The 20,207-nt window shown below is 36.8% G+C and overlaps 1 protein-coding gene across 1 annotated transcript in view; it reads right to left on the reverse strand.

Annotated features, from left to right (window-relative positions):
• Positions 1-20,207, reverse strand: part of LOC111144481 (SPHK1 interactor, AKAP domain containing) — a 167,121-nt gene that overhangs the window by 57,705 nt on the left and 89,209 nt on the right. The gene's annotated exons all lie outside the window — the stretch shown is intronic.

The raw sequence follows: 20,207 nt of genomic DNA on the forward strand, positions 1-20,207 counted from the left end.
CATAGCAACTCTTACTTGATCCATCTCCAGAGGCAAGGGAAACAAAAGCAAAAATGAATCCATTGGGACCTCATCAAGAAAAAAAACTTCTGCACAAGGAAGGAAACCATCAACAAAACTAAAAGGTAACCTACAAAATCAGAGAAGATATTTACAAATGACATATCTGATAAAAAGTTAGTATCCAAAATGTAGAACTTATCAAGGGCACCTGTGCAGCACAGTTGGTTAAGCATCCAGCTCTTGGTTTTGGCTCAGATCATGGTCTTAGGGTTGTGAGACTGAGCCCCATGTTTAGTTCTGTGCTCTGTATGGAACCTACTTGAGATTCTCTATCCCTCTCCCTACCCCTCCTGCTGGTGCTCTTGGTGCTCAACCATTCATAATCAGGGAACTACAAGTTAAAACCATGATGAGATACCACCTCACACCTGTCAGAATGGCTAAAATGAAAAACACAGGAAATAAAAGATGTTCAAGGGTGCAGAGAAAGGGGAATGCTTTTGCACTGTTGGTGAGAATGCAAATGTGTACAACCACTCTGGGAAACAGTATGGAGGTTCCTCAAAAGGTTAAAAATAGAACCATCCTATGACCCAGAAACTGCACTACTGAGTATATACCCAAAGGATACAAAAATACAGATTTGAAGGTTACATCATCCTGATGTTTATAGCAGCATTATCAACAATAGTTAAACTATGGAGAGAGCCCAAATGTCCACGAATTGAAGAATGGATAAAGAAGATGTGATATACATACACAATGGAATATTACTAAGTCAGTCAAAAGAATGAAATCTTGCCATTTGCAATGATGTGGATGGAGCTAGAGCATATTATTCTAAGTGAAATAAGTCAGCAGAGAAAAACAAATACCATATGATTTCACTCATATGTGAAATATAAGAAGCAAAACAGATAAACATAATGGAAAGAGGAAAAATAAAAGAGAGAGAGAGAGAGAGAGATAAGGTTGGGACACCTGGGTGGCTCAGTTGGTTAAGCAAATGCTTTTGGCTCAGGTCATGATCCGGGAGTCCCGGGATGGAGTCCGGGGTGGTGGGGGTGGTGGGGGTGGGGGTGGGTCAATGCTCAGCAGGGAGTTTGCTTATCCCTCTGACCACTCCCTTCTCATGCTCTCTCTCTTTCTCTCTCTATCTCTCAAATAAATAAATAAAAATCTTTAAAGAGGGAGAGAGAGAGAGAGAGAGAGAGAGAGAGAAACAAATCATAGCAGACTCTTAATAGTAGAGAACAAACTGAGGGTTGATGGAGGTAGGTGGGCAGGGATGGGCTAAATAGGTGATGGGTATTAGGAGGGTGCTTATGATCAGCACTGGGTGTTGCATAAGAGCAAAGAATCATTAAATTCTACTCCTGAAACTGATATTACACTACATGTTAGTGAACTAGATTTAAATAAAATTGGAAAACAAAAAATTTGTAGAAATTTATGTTTTAACATTTCAATTAAGCTTTCATTAAAGGTTATTTCTGATTTTTCACCTTTAAAGTAATAAAATCAAGTAAACTTCCAGTTATGACCTTTATCCACTTCTTAAAGTCATATACATTTACACACAAAAATGTAAAAGTGTAGATACGCATGTTTGTGGTCTGAGTAGCTCAATTATTTTAGAGTAGATGAAAAACAATTTAAGTGATGAAAATTACTAGGAATAAATGGTAGTGAATCTAATTTTAAAATGCAAATAACTGATCTAAACTAGACATTTAACTAGCACATCTCATATTTTTGACAGCCAAACCCATCAATAACTTCAAACTTTACCTCTCCAGTATGCCTGAGGTATACTTGAACAAACACTTTATGTATCCCCAATAATTCATGCTGTAGTCCACCAGTATAGATAAAAATGGTGGAAACATAACATTCAAAAGCAACTTCTAAGCACACATAATGGGTGATGTAATGCAGGGAAGTGGAGCGACTCCCTAAAGAAGTTAGTCCTCCAGTCTGGCAGTCCTCCTGCCAGTAAGGCAGGAAAGGAACTTTTGTTCCTTTGAACAGATCTAGACCAACTGTCTACATTGATGAATGGCACCAGAAAACAGTTGTTCCTTCCACGTCACTGGTCTCATTCTTTTTGGCATGCTCTAGGTCTACATATGAAGCCATTAGCTCAAGGCCTGTGTCCCAATTACTGTCCCCATAGCTTGGATCCTGAGGGCCCTTTAGATACAATATCCTAATGGATTGGCAAGTCCTCAGAAGTAACTTGCTTTTCCACGGATTGCATGGGGCACTGGATATTATATGCAAACAGTGAATCATGGAACACTACATCAAAAACTAATGATGTGCTGTATGGTGACTAGCAACATAATAAAAAAATCCACAGGAAAAAATTGTTTGTTGGAATTGAAAAAAAAACTTGCTTTTCAATTAAATGACTATTAAACTTATGCCTTTGAAAATTGGAATTTAGAAGACTATAGTTTGCACATCATGAATAAATAATTAGATAGTCAAATAATGAAAGAGAAACAGAAAATATGAGAGAGAACATCTATCACAGTAAAAGGATAAAGACTAGTCTTTCATATTTGTTTCCTCTGACAATGATTCTGACTAATTACTAAAATATCCATGTTTCAAAGGACTTTCTGCATAATGAATATAGCGAGTGTGTGTGTGTGTGTGTGTGTGTGTGTGTGTGTGTGTCTTCGTAAAACTATATATATCTTGATTTCAGGCTTCTTTATCCAGTTTGCTTCCTTAAACTTTATTCGTTTTAGGTAACGACTTCTGGAGAAAGGGCTAATTCATTTTAACTCAAGCTGGTAAGTAATATGGCAAATAAACCTTCAATTCTGATTATGAAATCAAGTATTCAAAAGAAATAGGTGACTCAGGAACTCTGCAAACACTTCATACTCTCTAACCACTCCAAAAAACATGGACAGGAATAAGGCAGGGAGCTGTTGTTTTGTTTTGTTTTTCTTTTTTAAACTTCATGTTTCAATGTTTCTGACTTCAATCATGAAAATGCCCATTAATCTGATCTCATCATTTACAGAAAAAGAGGGAAAACTAAAAAATAAATATCATTACAGTTTCCCGTATGAGGTTAACAATTCCAGCTTTCAACTGAAGAATACTGTGAATTGCATATTTGTAGCTTTTGGAAAGCCTCCAAAAGACCTCTTTCTGTGCAAAGAGAGACAGCACTGCCTAGACAGGGCCAGGGCCAGCTTGGGCCATGAGGCCATGAAGACCATTTCTTTGTAATGCCAAACCTCATCATAGCACATCTGTAGCCAGCTAATATTTACCACATGAAAGGGAAGCAGAGTAATACAAAAGAAACATTCTTGGGTTTCAAATAGCTTTGTCAAATTTTTATTTCACTAGGAGTAAATAATAAGAGAACAACCAAAACAAATTACTTCTAAAATGTACGTGCAAGTACATATAAGAAAATGTGTTTTGGGGCACCGGGGTGGCTCAGTGGGTTAAGCCTCTGCCTTCAGCTCAGGTCATGATCTCAGGGTCATGTGGGTCCCAGCCCCACATCAGGTTCCATACTCAGCACAGAGTCTGTTCAGTATTCTCTCTCTCCCTCTCCCTCTGCCCCTTTCTGGTCACTCTCTCTCTTTCAAAATAAATAAATAAATCTTAAAAAAAAAAATCCCATTCAACTCTTTCATTTCATCTGAAAGGAAACTGAATCCCAGGTAAAGAAAGCATGCAAAATTCCAAAGCTAGCCTGTCTGCCTTCCTTCCTTCTTTCCTCTCTCTCCCTCCCTCTCTCCCTTCCCGCATGTACTTTACTCATTTTATTCACTCATTTATTCATTTAAAGAAAACTTAGTGGACAGCTCTTCTATGCTTGTTGGAATAAGTATAGATATACAATAGTAAGACGGTTGAGATCCTTCACTTCCTTATGTTCTGGTAAGTAAACACTAAAGTGTTTATTTATCAGAAATCAGACCATTGTAAATGAAGACAGAGAGGAATGGATGGTACAACAGAGGTACAAGCTAAAATGATAATGAAATCTAGACAAGAAAAGAGGGTGGGCTTTGAGACATGGAGGTTTAGAGAGGCCAGATGGAGAGCTCTGAATAAATTAATCTAGGAAACAAAGTGGAAACGTAGATACACTGGAAGAGAAAGCTGGAAAAATGGTAGATGAAGGTTCCACTGTCTTGATAGGATTCTGTGCTTTCCATTTTAAGCACTGGGAAACAAAAGGAAGATAATTAAAGCTGTATCTTATTTTTGCCTCATTGTCAGCTGAGGATAGGTGCCCCTTAAATCTCCTTCAATTACCTTTAATGTCTCAATTCACTGGCAAAAAAGTGGAGCATCCTCTATAGATTTCTACAAGGTTGGCCAGTTTACTAGAGATCAATTCCGGTATGAACTCAGTCATTTCTTTGGTTTTCACACACAAAAAAATTATTCACATCAGCCCTTTGAGTTTAGTAGAATATGTAAATACTTTTTGGTGAAGATGGTGTGTGTGTGTGTGTGTGTGTGTGTGTGTAGGGAGTATTTACCCCTTTGCCATCACCCTGTGCTTTTCATTCCTTTTCTTCCATCTCATCTCCTCATCTACTCCCTCCTTGTTATTCCTGAACTTCAAATTCTCTATCATGCGCTACCATTTCCTTGCTGAAGTCTTGACACAGCAAAAGCCAGGAATGGGAGTGTAGGACTGTAGTTGAGATCTGGACTCAAATCCCAGCTCTTGTCCACCTGAGCAATCTCTTAAAAGGTTCCATATCTTCATCCATAAGACAAGGAGACAACAGTACACATCTTGTCAGATTTTTGGAAGGGTTTAAGACACAGAGCTTATAAAGCCTAGCACAGGAAATCCTCAATGAATATTTTTACTTTATGGTTATTATTACTTCTCTATATGCTTACCAATATATATTTAACATTTTTTAACTCTTTAAAATACATACACAGTTTAGTAGTCTTTTACTGAAAAATATCTGTCATCTACCCTGCCCCCCCCTTAAATTCCTTCTTCAATTTCTTCAAGGATAGTGCTATACTGATTTCAAATATTAGACACTGTATCCTTAAGTAGATGAGGTTTTAGCACTCTTAGACTGTTAATCCCCACTCCACTCTCTCTCCACTCTCTCTTCTCCATATTTTTATATCACAATTTTTGACAAATCAATATTTCATGTTTGCCATATTGTAATCTAGTAATTATTGATCAGTAGGGGCCACGTTGTTTACTGTGATTTTCCTTTTTCAATAAAACTTACTCATACTGGACTCAATTCTTGCCTTACATAGTAGATTGAATCACTGTTCCACAAATATTCATCTTTTACCAACTCCATAGAAAGAATCTACTTCTCTGCCCATTAACTTTGAATATGGCTGTGTGACCTGCTTTGGCCAATGAGGTCTTAGCAGACGTAACTCAAGCCAGACTCAGCCAAGCCCAAATTGGGAACCCCATGACAACCTGAAGACCCAGGTGAAGTATATTTTTGGATACCACTGAAACATTGTGGTTGACTCTCATACAACAAAATCTAGTTCTTAAACCTATTTTTTCTGATTGGTTTTCTGTTTTACAGTTAGTAATCTTCTTAAAAATTCTAATAGATTTACAAAATTGCTTTTCATATAATTAAAAACAATGGGACTTTTACTTACTTGTTTCCCCCTTTAACCTAGAGAGGTTTTATTGAGTCCCTTACCCTCTAGTCTCGTACAGGTTGGTTGTCCTTCAGGTTTCATCCACAGCTGTCTTCCTGGGACTTTCCAGCCTCACCTATTTGGATCTTCTGCTTTTAATATCCAATGTCTTATTTCCTTATTTACTCTTGTTTTGAATGTGCACATTTGTCAAGTAGATTTCTTAGGGTTCATGGAAGACAGCTTTAGGTATCACTCCTTTTGGAAAAGACTTATTTTAATCCTCACTTTTGATTGATAGGTTGACTGGGTATAGAATTCTAGGTTGAAAATCCTGCCACTGAAAAATTTAAAGACATTACTCTAATGTCTTTCAGCTTCCAGCAATGCTGTCAAACAGTGATATGCTGTTCTGATTCTTTTCCTTGTGTTAATGGATAATTTTTCTTATTAAAAGCTTTTATAATCCTCTTTATCCCTGGCATTATAAAATTTCATGATGTTAAGACTTACTATGGATTTCCCCTACTAGTTTTGGCCTATTTTCTGAGTTTTATTAAGCAAAACACTCTTTCAAATCTGAAAAGTTTTATTATGTTTTTTATCATTTTGTCTCCTCCATTTTCTGTTTTCATTCTGTCACTTATATTAGTTAGATACTGGATTTCTTGAATTGGTCCTCAGATTTTTTTTAAGATTTTTTTAAAAATTTATTTGACAGACAGATCACAAGTAGGCAGAGAGGCAGGCAGAGAGAGAGAGAGGAGGAGGAGGCAGGCTCCCTGCTGAGCAAAGAGCCAGATGCAGGACTCAATCCCAGGACCCTGAGATCATGACCTGAGCTGAAGGCAGAGGCTTTAACCACTGAGCCACCCAGGCGCCCCAGATTTTTTTTTTTACTATTTCCTCTCTGCTTGCATTTTCTTGTTATGCTTTCTGAAAGATGCTCTTGAATTTATATGCCAATATGTCTATGGAATTTAAAAATTTTAGCACTCACAATTTCAAACTCCATTCCCTTTTATAATCGCTTAAAAGAATAAGTCCTATCCTTTTTTTTTTTTTTAAAGATTTTATTTATTTGACAGAGAGAAATCACAAGTAGGCAGAGAGGCAGGCAGAGAGAGAGGAGGAAGCAGACTCCCCGCTGAGCAGAAAGCCCGACGCGGGGCTTGAACCCAGGACCCTGGGATCATGACCCGAGCGGAAGGCAGCGGCCTAACCCACTGAGCCACCCAGGCACCCCATAAGTCCTATTCTTATTTTATGGACGCATTGTCTTACTTATTTCTCTGATAGTAAACATCGTAGATATTTATTTGTGGAGGAATTACTTTTGTTCCCTGTATCTTTATTTCTTTTGAGTCCTTTTTGTTTTATTTTTATCTTTTATGTTAGAGGTTTTTTTCAAGTTTTTGTCTTTAATTGCATATTTATATTTAGGAATGATGAACTAAAAGTCAGATTGGAAGCCACTGAGTGTTTGTTAACTAATGGATTTCTTTATTGGTTGATTGAATGGGGGCTCAGCCATATCCTTGGAAGAATCCCTTGTTATCAGTATGTAAATGTTCCCCTCCTTGCAATCAATCTGTTTATCCAAAGAGAAATTCTTCAACTTATTGCTTGGGGGCATTGGAGTTAAAAGTCTGACCTCAGCATTTTGGAATCTTGGTGGTATAAGAGTTGGGAGTAGTGTCTTATCACTTAGCACTTGGACTTTCACTTATACCCAGTTTTTAATACTGTGATTTGCCCTTATCTTTCTCTGGAGACTGGCTTAGTGTCACTATGGGATAAACCTTCAAAACCATTGGCTTATTGAAGAATCATTGGCTGAGTATTCTATGCTCCACCTAATGTGTGAAGTGCTAAGAGTGAAATGAAAAAACTTCTTGCTGAAAAGGAAGGGATGGTGGCCTCATACGTCTGCTTAGGGAGAGTTTAGACTTCCAGCTCTTCTTGACACAAAGTTTCAATGAATAACTCTATCTTAAGGCCCTGCTATAGCAATAGGTCTCCTGAAGCAAAGGGAATCAAAAGCAAAAATAAACTATTGGGACTTCATCAAGATAAAAAGCTTCTGCACAGTGAAAGAAATAATCAACAAAACTAAAAGGCAATCTACTGAATGGAAAAAGATATTTGCAAATGATATATCTGATAAAGCACTGGTACCCAAAATCTATAAAGAACTTAAAAAAACTCAACACCCAAAAACCAAATAACCCAATTAAGAAATGGGCAGAAGACATGAATCAACATTTCTCCAAAGAAGACATACAGGTGGCCAACAGACACATGAAAAGATGTTTGACATCACTCATCATCAAGGAAATACAAATCAAAACTATAATGAGATATCACCTCACACCTGTCAGAATGGCTAAAATTAACAACACAGAAAACAATAGTTGTTGGTGAGGATGCAGAAAAAGGGAACACTTTTATATTGTTGGTGGGAATGCATACTGGTGCAACTACTCTGGAAAACAGTATAGATGTTTCTCAAAACATTAAAAATAGAACTACCCTATGGTACAGCAATTGCACTACAAAGTATTTACCCAAAGGATAAAAAATACTGATCTGAAGGGCTACATGCACCCTAATGTTCACAGCAGTATTATCAACAATAGCCAAATTATGGAAACGGCCCAAATGTCCATTGACTGATTAATAGTTAAAGAAGATATGGTTTACATACACAATAGAATATTAATCAGCCACCAAAAAGAAAGAAAACTTGCCATTTGCAAGATTTGTAATGATATGGATGGAGCTAGTGTGTATTAGGCTAAGCAAAATAAGTCAGTCAAAGAAAGACAAATACCATATGATTTCACTCATATGTGGAATTTAAGAAACAAAACAAATGAACATGGAGGGGAAAACCAAGAAACAGACTCCTAAGTACAGAGAACAAACAGAGGGTTACTAGAGGTAAGGTGGGTAGGGGAAAGTGTTAAATAAATATTAAGAAGGGCACTGTTGTGATGAATACTGGGTGTTATATATAAGTGATGAATCACTAAATACTACACCTGAAACTAAAAACAAAAAGTAACAGAAAACAACAAAAGAATGGAAACAAGGTAATAGTATGACTAAGAAAGTTCAAGCAGTTAATAGCACCATCTACCAGCTCCTGGGATTTTTTCCCCCTGACTGGGTAAGATTCATTGCTATGGCATTGGTTCTCTTATACCTGGAGGGTAGAGAGGATTAATAGTGGTGACAGCAGAATCTCAGCCAGCTCAGAGGCTGATAAGAGCTGGGGAGCCTTTCTTCAGGGAGAGCTATGTGCACTCTGATGACAGCTGATGGCATTCAGGGATGGAGATGAGGCTACCATCTTAAATCCATTACTCTCTTGAAAGCTGTGCTTTATGGCAAACCTCTGTCTCTTGAAAATTCCAACAGTAATATTTAAGGACTTAAGCATAGTTCTTAGAGACCCCAAGATTCCAAATTGCTACTCTAGTTCCTTTGGGCACATTGTTGCCAGGATCTTCAACAGCCTAGAGCCCCCAGGTGTGAGAAACAGGCAATGTGAGTTTGATGAGATACTTCTGATGCTGTCCACAGGATGGATTTTTGTTTTTTGCATACCTGACCTCCACATTCAGTCTTGAAGGAGGATGGGATGAGGGTCAGACATGGGAGTGCATTTTTTTCCTCTCATCACTCTGACTTCTTAAGAGCTACCTCCTCAAAATGATCTCATACAATCATCCTGCTACCATCTCTTATGGCACCAAGCAGTTCATCATGGCAGTTATCACACTCTGCATAAGTTTAGCTGAATTATTTCCTTTTTTTTTTTTCCCAGTTAGAAGGTAGATTCATGTAAAGTAGGAATGCTGTCTATCAGTGTGTACCCAACATCTGTCAAAGTGCCTGGCACCACAAATGTTCAGTAAGTAGCTGCTAAATTAATGAAGAATGACCAGGTCATAGATGAAGATAGAGAGGGCTTGAATTAGCTATATCAAATGCTCTATTTTGGCCCAAATCTGTATTATTTTGGACTACTGCTTCCTGCCAGATTATATTGGAAGCAATGTTGTAATTAACTTTAGCATGGTCTGGCAAGACCTGCTTTCCCTAGGCACTAAGCTAGCAATTCTCATTCCTTCAGACCTGGGAGCATTTTAAAGTATTTTTTTTATTTTAAATATGAACAAGGAGCAAAAGCAAAGAATCAAAAAAAATAATATCTTTGCTCTTCAGGAAGTATTACATATGGGCATGAGACAGAGGGCATCTTATTTCCAGTGAGTAAATACAGTAAATGAAAGTCTGCTTATGAAGTATTGACAAGTGTGCTTTTAAGCCAATTATCTGATGTAGCTTCTGATGTATGAATGGGCAGAATCCCCTTCACCCTTCCTGTGGCTGGTATGGAAGGGGATTTTTTTCTTTGATTGGCTGCATATGTGTGTGTTCAAGGGTATCGCATAATGTCATTTAATCCTCACCGCCCCCAGGTAAGGTAGGCACTCCCACCTTGATGCACTTGTAATTCTGCTCCTTAAATTCCAGCCAAATGAGACCAGTGAAATTGCCTGAACATACCCAGGACTTGTTTTCTTCCACACCTCTGCTCACACCTTTAACACTAGGGGGGAGGGGCCTTGTGCTCCCACTCCTCCTCCATGCATCCATTCAGACCTCAACTAATACACTGTCTTCTTCAATGCCTTCATTTGCAGGTTTTCTGAAGTCCTGTGTTCCCCTAAACATTTGTTCTTAACTGCTGTTACGTAGCATTGTACTAGTCATGTTAATAGCTAAAAGGGTCTTTTTTTTAGTAGTTCATGAACTCCTTATTATAAGTGTTTACTTATTCACTTTCATTTTTTAAAATTGTATATAGTAAAATTTAAATACAATAAAGCCCAGTTTTGGGGGTGTACAGTCCTACAGGGTTTTATACATGCAGAGATTCCACTAAGTCCCACAGGAAACAGAATAATTTCAACACCCCAAAGAATTACCTTTCGCTGCTCCCTTTATAGGCAGAACCTCTCCCCCCTGTATCCCTGTAATCATCCACCTGTTATCTGCCCTTATAGTTTTGCCTTCTCCTAAATGTCACATATGTGGAATTTGTATAGTATGTAACTGTTTCAGACTGAGTTCTTCCACTTGACAAAATGCATCTGAGGTTTTTCCATGTTGTGTGCATCTGTTGTTTGTTCCTCCTCCTCGGTGTGCAGGGTTCTATTGTTTGTATGTCCATTAACCTTTTTTTTTTTTTAAGATTTTATTTATTTAGAGAGAGAGAAAGAGAAATGTGTGAATAGGGGGAGGGGGAGAGGCAGAGGGGGAGAATCTCAAGCAGACTCCCCGTGGAGCAAGGAGCCTGCCACAGCTGATCTCAAGACCCTGAGATCACGACCTGAGATGAAACCAAGGGTCAGATGCTGAACCAAGCCACCAAGCCACCCTGGTGCCCCTCCATTCACCTGCTTACTGAGTCACCGCTGACGGGTTTCATTCCACTCAGGCAAATACCTAGGAGTGAAATTACTGAATTGGGTGATAAGTGGACGTTTAGCTTCTATGAAGCTGCCGAACTGTCTTCCAGAGTGGCTGTAACATTTTTCATTCTCTGATTATTCACCTTTGTAGTGGTTTCATGTGCTTGTGAAAAATGGTCTCCACAACATTTTCTAAATGGATTTCTGCAAGTGGTAAGGCTGAAATGCAGTCATGGTCTTGCAGAAGAAAGGGGAAAGTGCATGTGTTGGGTAAATATTCCAGCCAGTGACTACAAAGATTGTTATAACACGGGAAAGAGAGAGACAGAGGAACAGAAAAGAAATTTCTCCTCCTGAAAAATAGAATCTGAAAGGTCAATTTCAAGATGTGGTTTAAGAATTTGGTACCTTATTCTCCAATTCTAGTTTTCAGGTGATGTGAAACTTAAAATACAGCAAAAAGTATCTGTTCAGATGCTAATATATGGACTTGGTGATGAATTTTATCTTATCAGTATAGACTAATAGGTAGCACACTCCATAGTTAAGGCTCCCTACTAGGTGTTATGCAGGATAAGCAAATAGAGAACAAAGGATTCCTTCCTTCAGTGAGTATGGTTTACTTATTTTAGTGCTATCTATGCTGATTATTATAGTAAGAGCAGTAATAGTCTTCAAAATTTATTGAGGTCAATGTTAAGTGCTTATACATAATTTAGCTCACCTCATAACAACCATATAAATGTGGCACTAATTCTACACTTATTTATAGATGAAAATATTCAGGGGCAGAGAATTAATTTCCCATGGTCACACAGTTAATAGGTAGTAAAAAAAGAAATTTGAAGACAGCTGTGATGTTACAGTTTGTTGTTTGAAACACTAAATCACCATGCCTGACCTATGAGAGAAGAGTCTGAAAAGTAAATGAACAGATTTAACAGTATCAAAAAGATGTGTCTAAAATCTCCATTAAGTTCAAGTGATTTTAAGAAAATGAACACACTCATTTGTGTGGAAATCACTGAATACATTTTTTAAGATCCTTATTCAACACAGAATTCATGGTCTCTATCTGGTAAAAATCTATAACAGGGAATTATTTAACATGAATTGAAGTTTAAAAAAAAAGGCAACAGAAAATCTCACCACATTTCTTTTCACTCCACGAGGGATGACAATTCATTGCTGATCTTCTAAAATTGTGACTCAGTGACAAAATTTACTTTAATATTTAAAAGAAATAATACCGGGCACCTGGGTGGCTCAGTGGGTTAAGCCACTGCCTTCGGCTCAGGTCATGATCTCAGGGTCCTGGGATCGAGTCCCGCATTGGGCACTCTGCTCAGCGGGGAGCCTGCTTCCCTCTCTCTCTCTCTCTCTGCCTGCCTCTCTGCCTATTTGTGATCTGTCCCTGTCAAATAAATAAATAAAATCTTTAAAAAAAAAAAGAAATAATACCAGGAATGATATCAATAATATGGCAGACTAGGAGATCCTAGACCTTGCCCCGCACCAAAACAACCATTTAATAACCGCTCAATAATGAAAATAGCCCTGAAAGAACTCTTGAGTATAATTAAGAAGATGCAGCCCCTCTGTGGAGCCCCCAAACCAAGGATGGCTGCATAGAAAGTTGTCAGGAACATTTTACCTGCTTCTCCCATTCCCCAAGTTGGCATATTGAAAGGGAAAAAAAACAAAAACAAAAACCAAAAAAACAAAAAACATGATCATCTCAACAGACACACAAAGTTATTTGACAAAGTTTTACATCCATTCATGATTAAAACTCTCAACAGAAGAGGTAGAAGAGAAAGATATCTCAACACAATAAAGAGCATACACAAAAGCCCACAGTTAATACCATAATCAATGGGGAAAACCTGAAATCTTCCTTTTATAATCCAGTACAAGACAACAATGCCCATCCTCAACACTTTTATTTAACATAGTACTAGAAATCCTTACTAGCGCAATGAGATAAGAAAATGAAATAAAAGGCATTCAAATTGTAAAAGAAGAAGTAAAATGATCTGTTTTCAATTGACATAGTCACATATGGAGAACTTCCTAAAGGTTCAACAGCAAAACTGTTACAACTAATGAGTGAATTCAATAAAGTTGTAGGATACAAAATCAATACACAAAATCAATTATGTTTCTCTATACAAATAACAAAATATTTTAAAAGGAATTTTTAAAAATCCCGTTTGCTGTAGTAGGAGAAATAACAGAATACTTAGAAATACACATAACCAATCATGTGAAAAACTTGTACACTAAAAGCTATAAAACACTGATGAAGAAAATTAAAGATACAGATAAATAGAAAGATATCTTATTTTCAAGGATTTAAGGTTTAGAAATTAATATTATTAAAATGTTTATACTACCCAAAGTGATCTACAGATTCAATGTAATCTCTATCAAAATCCCAGTGGCATTCTTCACATAAATAGAAAAAAAAGTCTTAAATTCACACGGAACCACAAAAGACGCTGAGTAGAAAAAGCAATACGAGAAAGAAGAGCAAAGTCGGTGGCTTCACATTTCCTGATTTTAAAATATATTACAAAGCTAAAGTAATCAAGACGTATGACACTGGCATCAAAACAGACATATAGACCAATGGAAGAAAACAGAGAGCACGAAATAAATGCATGCATCTAAAGTTAACTGACATTTGATGAGGGTGCCAAGAAGACACAATGGGGGAAAGGATAGTGTCTTTGATAGTGTTCGGAAAACTGTATATCCACATGCAGAAGAATATAACCGGACTGTTACAGACTTTAGATGAAAATCAACTAAAAAACCTAAATAGATCTCAAAATACAAATGGCCAAAGCAATACAGGTTTTTGCTGAACTTCATTGATTATCAGAGAAACACAAATCAGAATAACAATGAGGTATTACCTCATACATGATAGAACTGCTCTTATCAAAAATAAAAAAGATGAGTGTTGGCAAGGATATAGAAAAGGGAGACCTCTTACACTGTTGGTGGGAATGTAAATTGGCATAGCCCTTATGGAAGCAATATGGAGTGTCCTCAAAAGCTAAAAACAGAGCTCCCTTATGATACAATGATCCCAATTCTGAATACATATCTAAAGGAAATAAAAATCTCAAAGAATATCTGCACTTCTATGTTCACTGCATCATCATCATTATTCACAATTGCAAGATAGAAAAACAATCTAAATGTCCATTTATGGGTGAATTGTAAAGAAATGTGGCATTTCAGCCATAAAAAGGAAGGGAATCTTGCCATTTGCAATAATGTGGATGAACTTTTAGGACATTGTGATAAGCAAAATAAGACAGATACAAAGACAGATACCGCATAATCTCAGTTATATGAGGTATCTAAAATAGTCAAACTCATAGAACCAGATTGTAGAATGGTGGTTTATAGGGGCTGTGGGGAAAAGGACCTGGGGGAGATATTAAGGTATAAGACTTCAGTTATGAAAGTTGAAAAAGTTCTGCAGATCTATTGTACAATAATGTGAATATAGTTAACAGTATTGTATTATATACTTGAAATTTGCTAAGAAGGTACACGTTAAGTGTTCTCACCACAGATGGGTGTGTGGGCACACGCGCGTGTGCACACACACACACACACATGCGCGTGCGTGCACACACACACACACACACACACACACACACACACAAATTGATTGTATTGTTATAACCAGAAATAATGCCCATTAGTATTGGATTAGAAAAAATGTTTCTGGGCTAAAAATATTTTTTAAATTATAAAATATTGTAAAATGGAATTGAAATCACTTATAATTCTATATAAAAATTAGATTTGAAATTACTGTCCATCAACAGAAGATTGGTTCAATAAAAACATGTTATTTTCAAATGGAATGCTATGCAATGTTAGTATTGGAAAGAAATGAGATAGTTCAGTAGGTACCAATATTGAAGGGACTCCATGTTATAGTAAGTGTAGAAAGCAAGAAACAAGACATTGTATACAAAATACTATGATTTGTGTAGAGAAAAAAGAATATATATATGGGAGGAAAAAAGAGATCTCTTTACACTGTGTGTGGGCATTGCAAGAAGTCTGCAAATCAGGGAGAGAGTTCTCACCAGAACCGAAACCCTGTTGGAACTTAATGTTCAACTTTCTAGCCTCTCGAACTGTGAAAAACTAAATTTCTGTTGTTTAAGCCATAAACATGTACAAATAAAACAAAAACAGTAATCTTGAATATTTTTTGCCTAATTACATCAAACTAAACAGGGAAAGAATCATTATTTAGACACGGGTAAATAAAAGTTTTCAGTGGGTTTAAAGTGGACAAAAAAAAAAAAAAACAAAAACAAAAAAACGGGAGGTGATATTTTGGCAGGCAGAACTCTGCACATACCAGGCAAGAAATGAGCAGATCTGAGACAAATTTATTTCAGATAAAGTAAACCAAATGAGAAGAAAAGAATAAAATAGTATTAACATAAATATCCATTCTTTGGATTTGGCATGTAGAACTTTTCGTTCTTGAATTACCTTAGAAACACATTTTTCTTTAGAAAATTCCTCCCAAATCATTTGGTAGCTGTACTTTTGTTGGGTAGGAAATGTTCTGATGTCGTGTGTAGATTTACATACGTCTTTCTCACATCTTGTCAGATTGTGTCATGTTAAAATTTCCAAGTTATGACTAAAATATAGAATTTTAATTTAATCACACAGTTCACTGCTCTCTGCCTCCATGGCTTTTGCAACCAGTAATGAGATATTCAGCTATACAGCCTAAAAAATTAAATAGCTAAACAGCTTTTAGCTGAGGTGCCTAAGCAGCTTTTTAGCACTCAGATGAGTAGAGTACAAAACTATGTCTTGAATGTGATCTTTGTGGATTTCTTATTTTCAGTTAGCAATGGCAATTTGCTTTCTCTACCTGGGCCAATCCGTTGTAGAAGATGTGAGCCAGTATTATGTTCAGATTCTCTTTCTCCCCTCCTCCACCATTTTTCACAGGAACAACACCAATATATATATATAATCTATTTTTCTTCATAATCTGACTTTACAAATGAGTCTTCACCACAGAGGAGTTAGAATTTCATGAGAGGGGAAACATTAATAAAAGCAGGAGGAAGCTGCTGCAGATAAATAAGTAAAATTAATGAGTTTGGATTCAAAGATGACTATTGAGTGAGAATGAAGACAGTAACTAACATTTATTGAGTCAAACACCATTCAAAACACTTTGTGTCATTATTTTACTTACTCTTCATAGCAATCTTGTGCAGCAATTACTCTAATTATTGCCAGGAAACCAAGACACAGGAAAGGTAACCACAATGTGTAAAACTCTATGCTAAAAGTCATCAAGAGAAAAAAAAATAAATAAATAAAATAAAAGTCACCAAGGGACATAAAAATATCAACCCAAAGACCCAAGGTCTAGAAGGGATGGTAGAGGTTGTAATAACATATACTGGTTGTGTTAGTGAGTGTTAGGCACTGTGCTATGCATTACTTAATTTGTCCTCTGGACACCCAAAGATGTGGTTATTGTGGTTTCTGTTTTCTAGCTGAAGAATTGGGACTTAAATAGGTTAAGTAAATCCTGCAAAGTCAGGCAAATACCGTGTATAAGAGTGAAGATTAAATTCCAGTATGCTTGTCTATTTTGCTGGATCCAGTGTGTCCTCATTGAAATAAGGACCCCATACTTAGGGACCAAGGTCAATCACATTTGAAGGAATCTGCTGTGGTTTGGTTCAGAGCCCATTTCTAATCTGGGCTCCAAATCTTTTCATTTATAGCTTACTGGTTATAATAAGAGCTGGACACCAGGGACTTTAGTGTGGAACCAGAGCCTTTGTCATGAATTCAGAGTACAAGGAGAACTTGGAAGTTGTCCTACCAAAAAGAAATGTTAGTCCACATGTATCAAGATGTTCACAGGCATTCTGGGGCTTCCAAGTTAAGTGGGTTAAAAAATAGGACCTAAAACAGTTTTTCAGGTTTGTTATTGAATTCAGAATTTTAATAATGTTTGAAAGATAGTTATTCCCGGTACAATTTCCAATATTTATATGTTTCTTCTAATCTACATTCAATGGAGATGGACCTGGACATGTCCAATCTATTTCTATAGGGATGTTTCACGTTCCAGGATATTCCTTAGAATGTTTCTTCCCGCAGGATGCATTTTTGGGGGCATGGAGTGGGGTGAAGGGAAATGTTAACATCTGCCATAGCTTAAGATTGTATAGATCTATCAGTGATGGACTGCTCTGAACTAATGATTTTGTTTATTTTTATTTTTTTATTGTGGTGAGAACACTTACCATGAGATCCACATTCTTAACAAAATTTTAAGTGCACAATACAGCATCGTTAATTACAGGCACTATGTTGTTCAGCAGATCTCTAGAACTTACTTATCTTGCAGAACCAGAACTTCAGACCTTGTTATCAGGGGCTAGAGAAACCTTAACTAATGGTTTTCATTGCAAAATGACTTATTCTAAACACTACTCTATGTGATATTTACTTCCAGGGCTTTAATATATTTGTTGCTGAAGCCATGAAGGTTGTTGAGGATTTTTCTCCTCAAGAGGTATCTAATGTCAGGTTCAGTTGGTGGTTTGGATAAATCCACAAAGAACGTGAAGTAGCTGCCAAGATGGGTGGCACAGGATCGAAGAGGTGTCCCCCAGGGAAAGGGTGAGAGAACTCAGATACTCTGAGTGTGGTGGGTGACTGAGAAAGTACCATGAGAAGAAGAGGCATTACCAAAAGCAGCCCATGAGAGGGGAATGTGCTGGCGTCATCTCTAGGAGCAGAACACATGTCGAAGTTGGTGACAAAAGTTCCATGAATCACACTGGATTTGGGGCCAACCTTGGACGATTCTTGAAGATTTTGTATGTAATGATGAATCACTAAATCCTACACCTGAAACTAATATTATATTATATGTCAACTAACTAGAATTTAAATAAAAACTTGGGATTTAAAAAAAACCCAGTTCTCCATATCTCCATATGTGTGCTTCAAATATAGGAAGTGTGGATATTCTTTTCTTACTGTTAGTCTTCCTCCATGACAACAAAATATGGGGATTAAGCAATAGGCAAGGTGGAAGGTACTGCTGGCTGAAGGTATGCATACCTAGGGATAGCCGGAAAGCTTAAGTCAACTAGCTTTATTACTTTACTATTATTTTATTTATTTATATACATCATTTATTATTTACTTTATTATTACTTTATTACTGTATTATTATTATTATTACTACTAGTAATTATTAACACTACTACTACTACTACTACTACTACTGTTATTACTATGGGTTGGACTCTCAATTTTACCTGTGACCTGGTAAGTAAAAGGTTACAATATTGGCTCAAACAAGGATTTTTGCTTGATGGTAGAGCTGTGATATTTAAGCTGAAGTATTTATATTCAGAATATCCAGGGAATGCATTTCCTTGGAAGGCAGCATTAGCTGTGGCCACTTCTAACCAAACCAAACCAAACCAAACACATACTTGTTTTCCTTGAAAAACGAATGGATCTGGTAGTGATGAACCCTGGACTGCAGCCTTACTGGACCTGATGCAGGGGTGATGAATGAGTGATGCATAGATCCAGTACCTTCTAGATCCCTTTCGGAGGTTGCAACCTGGCACTCAGAGTCCAAAAATAGCCAATTTGCAGCCTAGAAATGTGTTCAGTGTGGAATGAATAGTGTCTTGAGTGAAATCAAGGTAACGTTACATAATAAAATAAGATGAAAACAGAGAGGAAGGCAAACCATAACAGACTTTTAACTCTAAGAAACAAACTGAGGGCTGTTGGAGAGGAGGTGGGTGGGGGAATGGGGTAACTGAGTGATGGGCATTAAAAAGGAGGCCACATGATGGAATGAGCACTGGATGTTGTATGCAACTGATGAATCACTAAATTCTACTCCTGAAACTAATAACACACGATATGGTAACTAAATTAAATTTAAATAAAAATGAAAAAAAAATTGGATGATTTCACATATAAAAATCTGGATTTCTTTATAAAAGAAATTAACTGAATTTTCTTTATAAAAGCTCTGAGATAATAAGCCTTCATTTCTATATGGCAACAATTCTGTGGACCCTTTCAAGTGGCTTACTCCGCTGTTCTCCAGTCTTTACCTAGGAAGTGGCGATGCACCTCCTAGTGCATGGTGAACACTGAGGTCTAATGTAAGTGTCATCTGTCATTGTGTTTTGCATAGTATTTTTTTTAACAGTAGAAAAATAGGTCTCTGAACCCATCTCTTCACTAAAAATGAGAAAATAAAAACGCCAAGACTGTGAGCTTTAAGAAAAGTTTAGAGAGCCCATCCCATGACTTTGTGGCAGTGAGTACTGGGTCCACATGCTTAATATACAAAGTATATCTTTCTTTAAAAGAAATAATCATACAATACCATTATGAAAGAATCCACTATCAAGAACTCTACCGGTATAAAGAAAAAATTTATGATGAATCAATTCGTGATCTGTAAAAAAGGACTGAAATTTTAAAAGCATTTGTTTTGGATTTGAGTGAAATATGTGATGCTTTTGCAGAATTAGTTGTGCATTAGGGAAAATAACTTATCTGAACAATTGTTTTTACAGATGGCATATTTATTAAATAATATCTACTGAGTGCTGCAGGAATCATGTGCTCTGAACAGAAACAAGCTTTTACAAACAAAATTCTAGTTGGAAATAATGTTGTTTGGCATGTTGAAGCTACTGCTGAAATTTTACTGTATAATTTACATGGAAAATTATTTGTGCCATCTGTCAAAAGCACAGATTGGTTTCCATCTATTTATCCATCCATCTATCCACAATCTATCATTGTTCTATGTAGTACTATCCCATTAATTATATTTGTGCCTGGTGTTGATGATAATTCTGCTTTAACTCAACTTTTGGATATGGCGCTCCTGATGGCATAATGTCAGGAAATGTCTTACCTTGTTTCGTGAGAGAGGTCAAATAGTTTATTGTCAACTCATTAAAATTAATAAGAGGTAGTAGTGCTGCTCTGGTTGGT

Source organism: Enhydra lutris, unplaced genomic scaffold (assembly GCF_002288905.1).
Source record: "Enhydra lutris kenyoni isolate GAN:26980312 unplaced genomic scaffold, ASM228890v2 scaffoldscaffold1, whole genome shotgun sequence".
Lineage (NCBI taxonomy): Eukaryota > Metazoa > Chordata > Mammalia > Carnivora > Mustelidae > Enhydra > Enhydra lutris.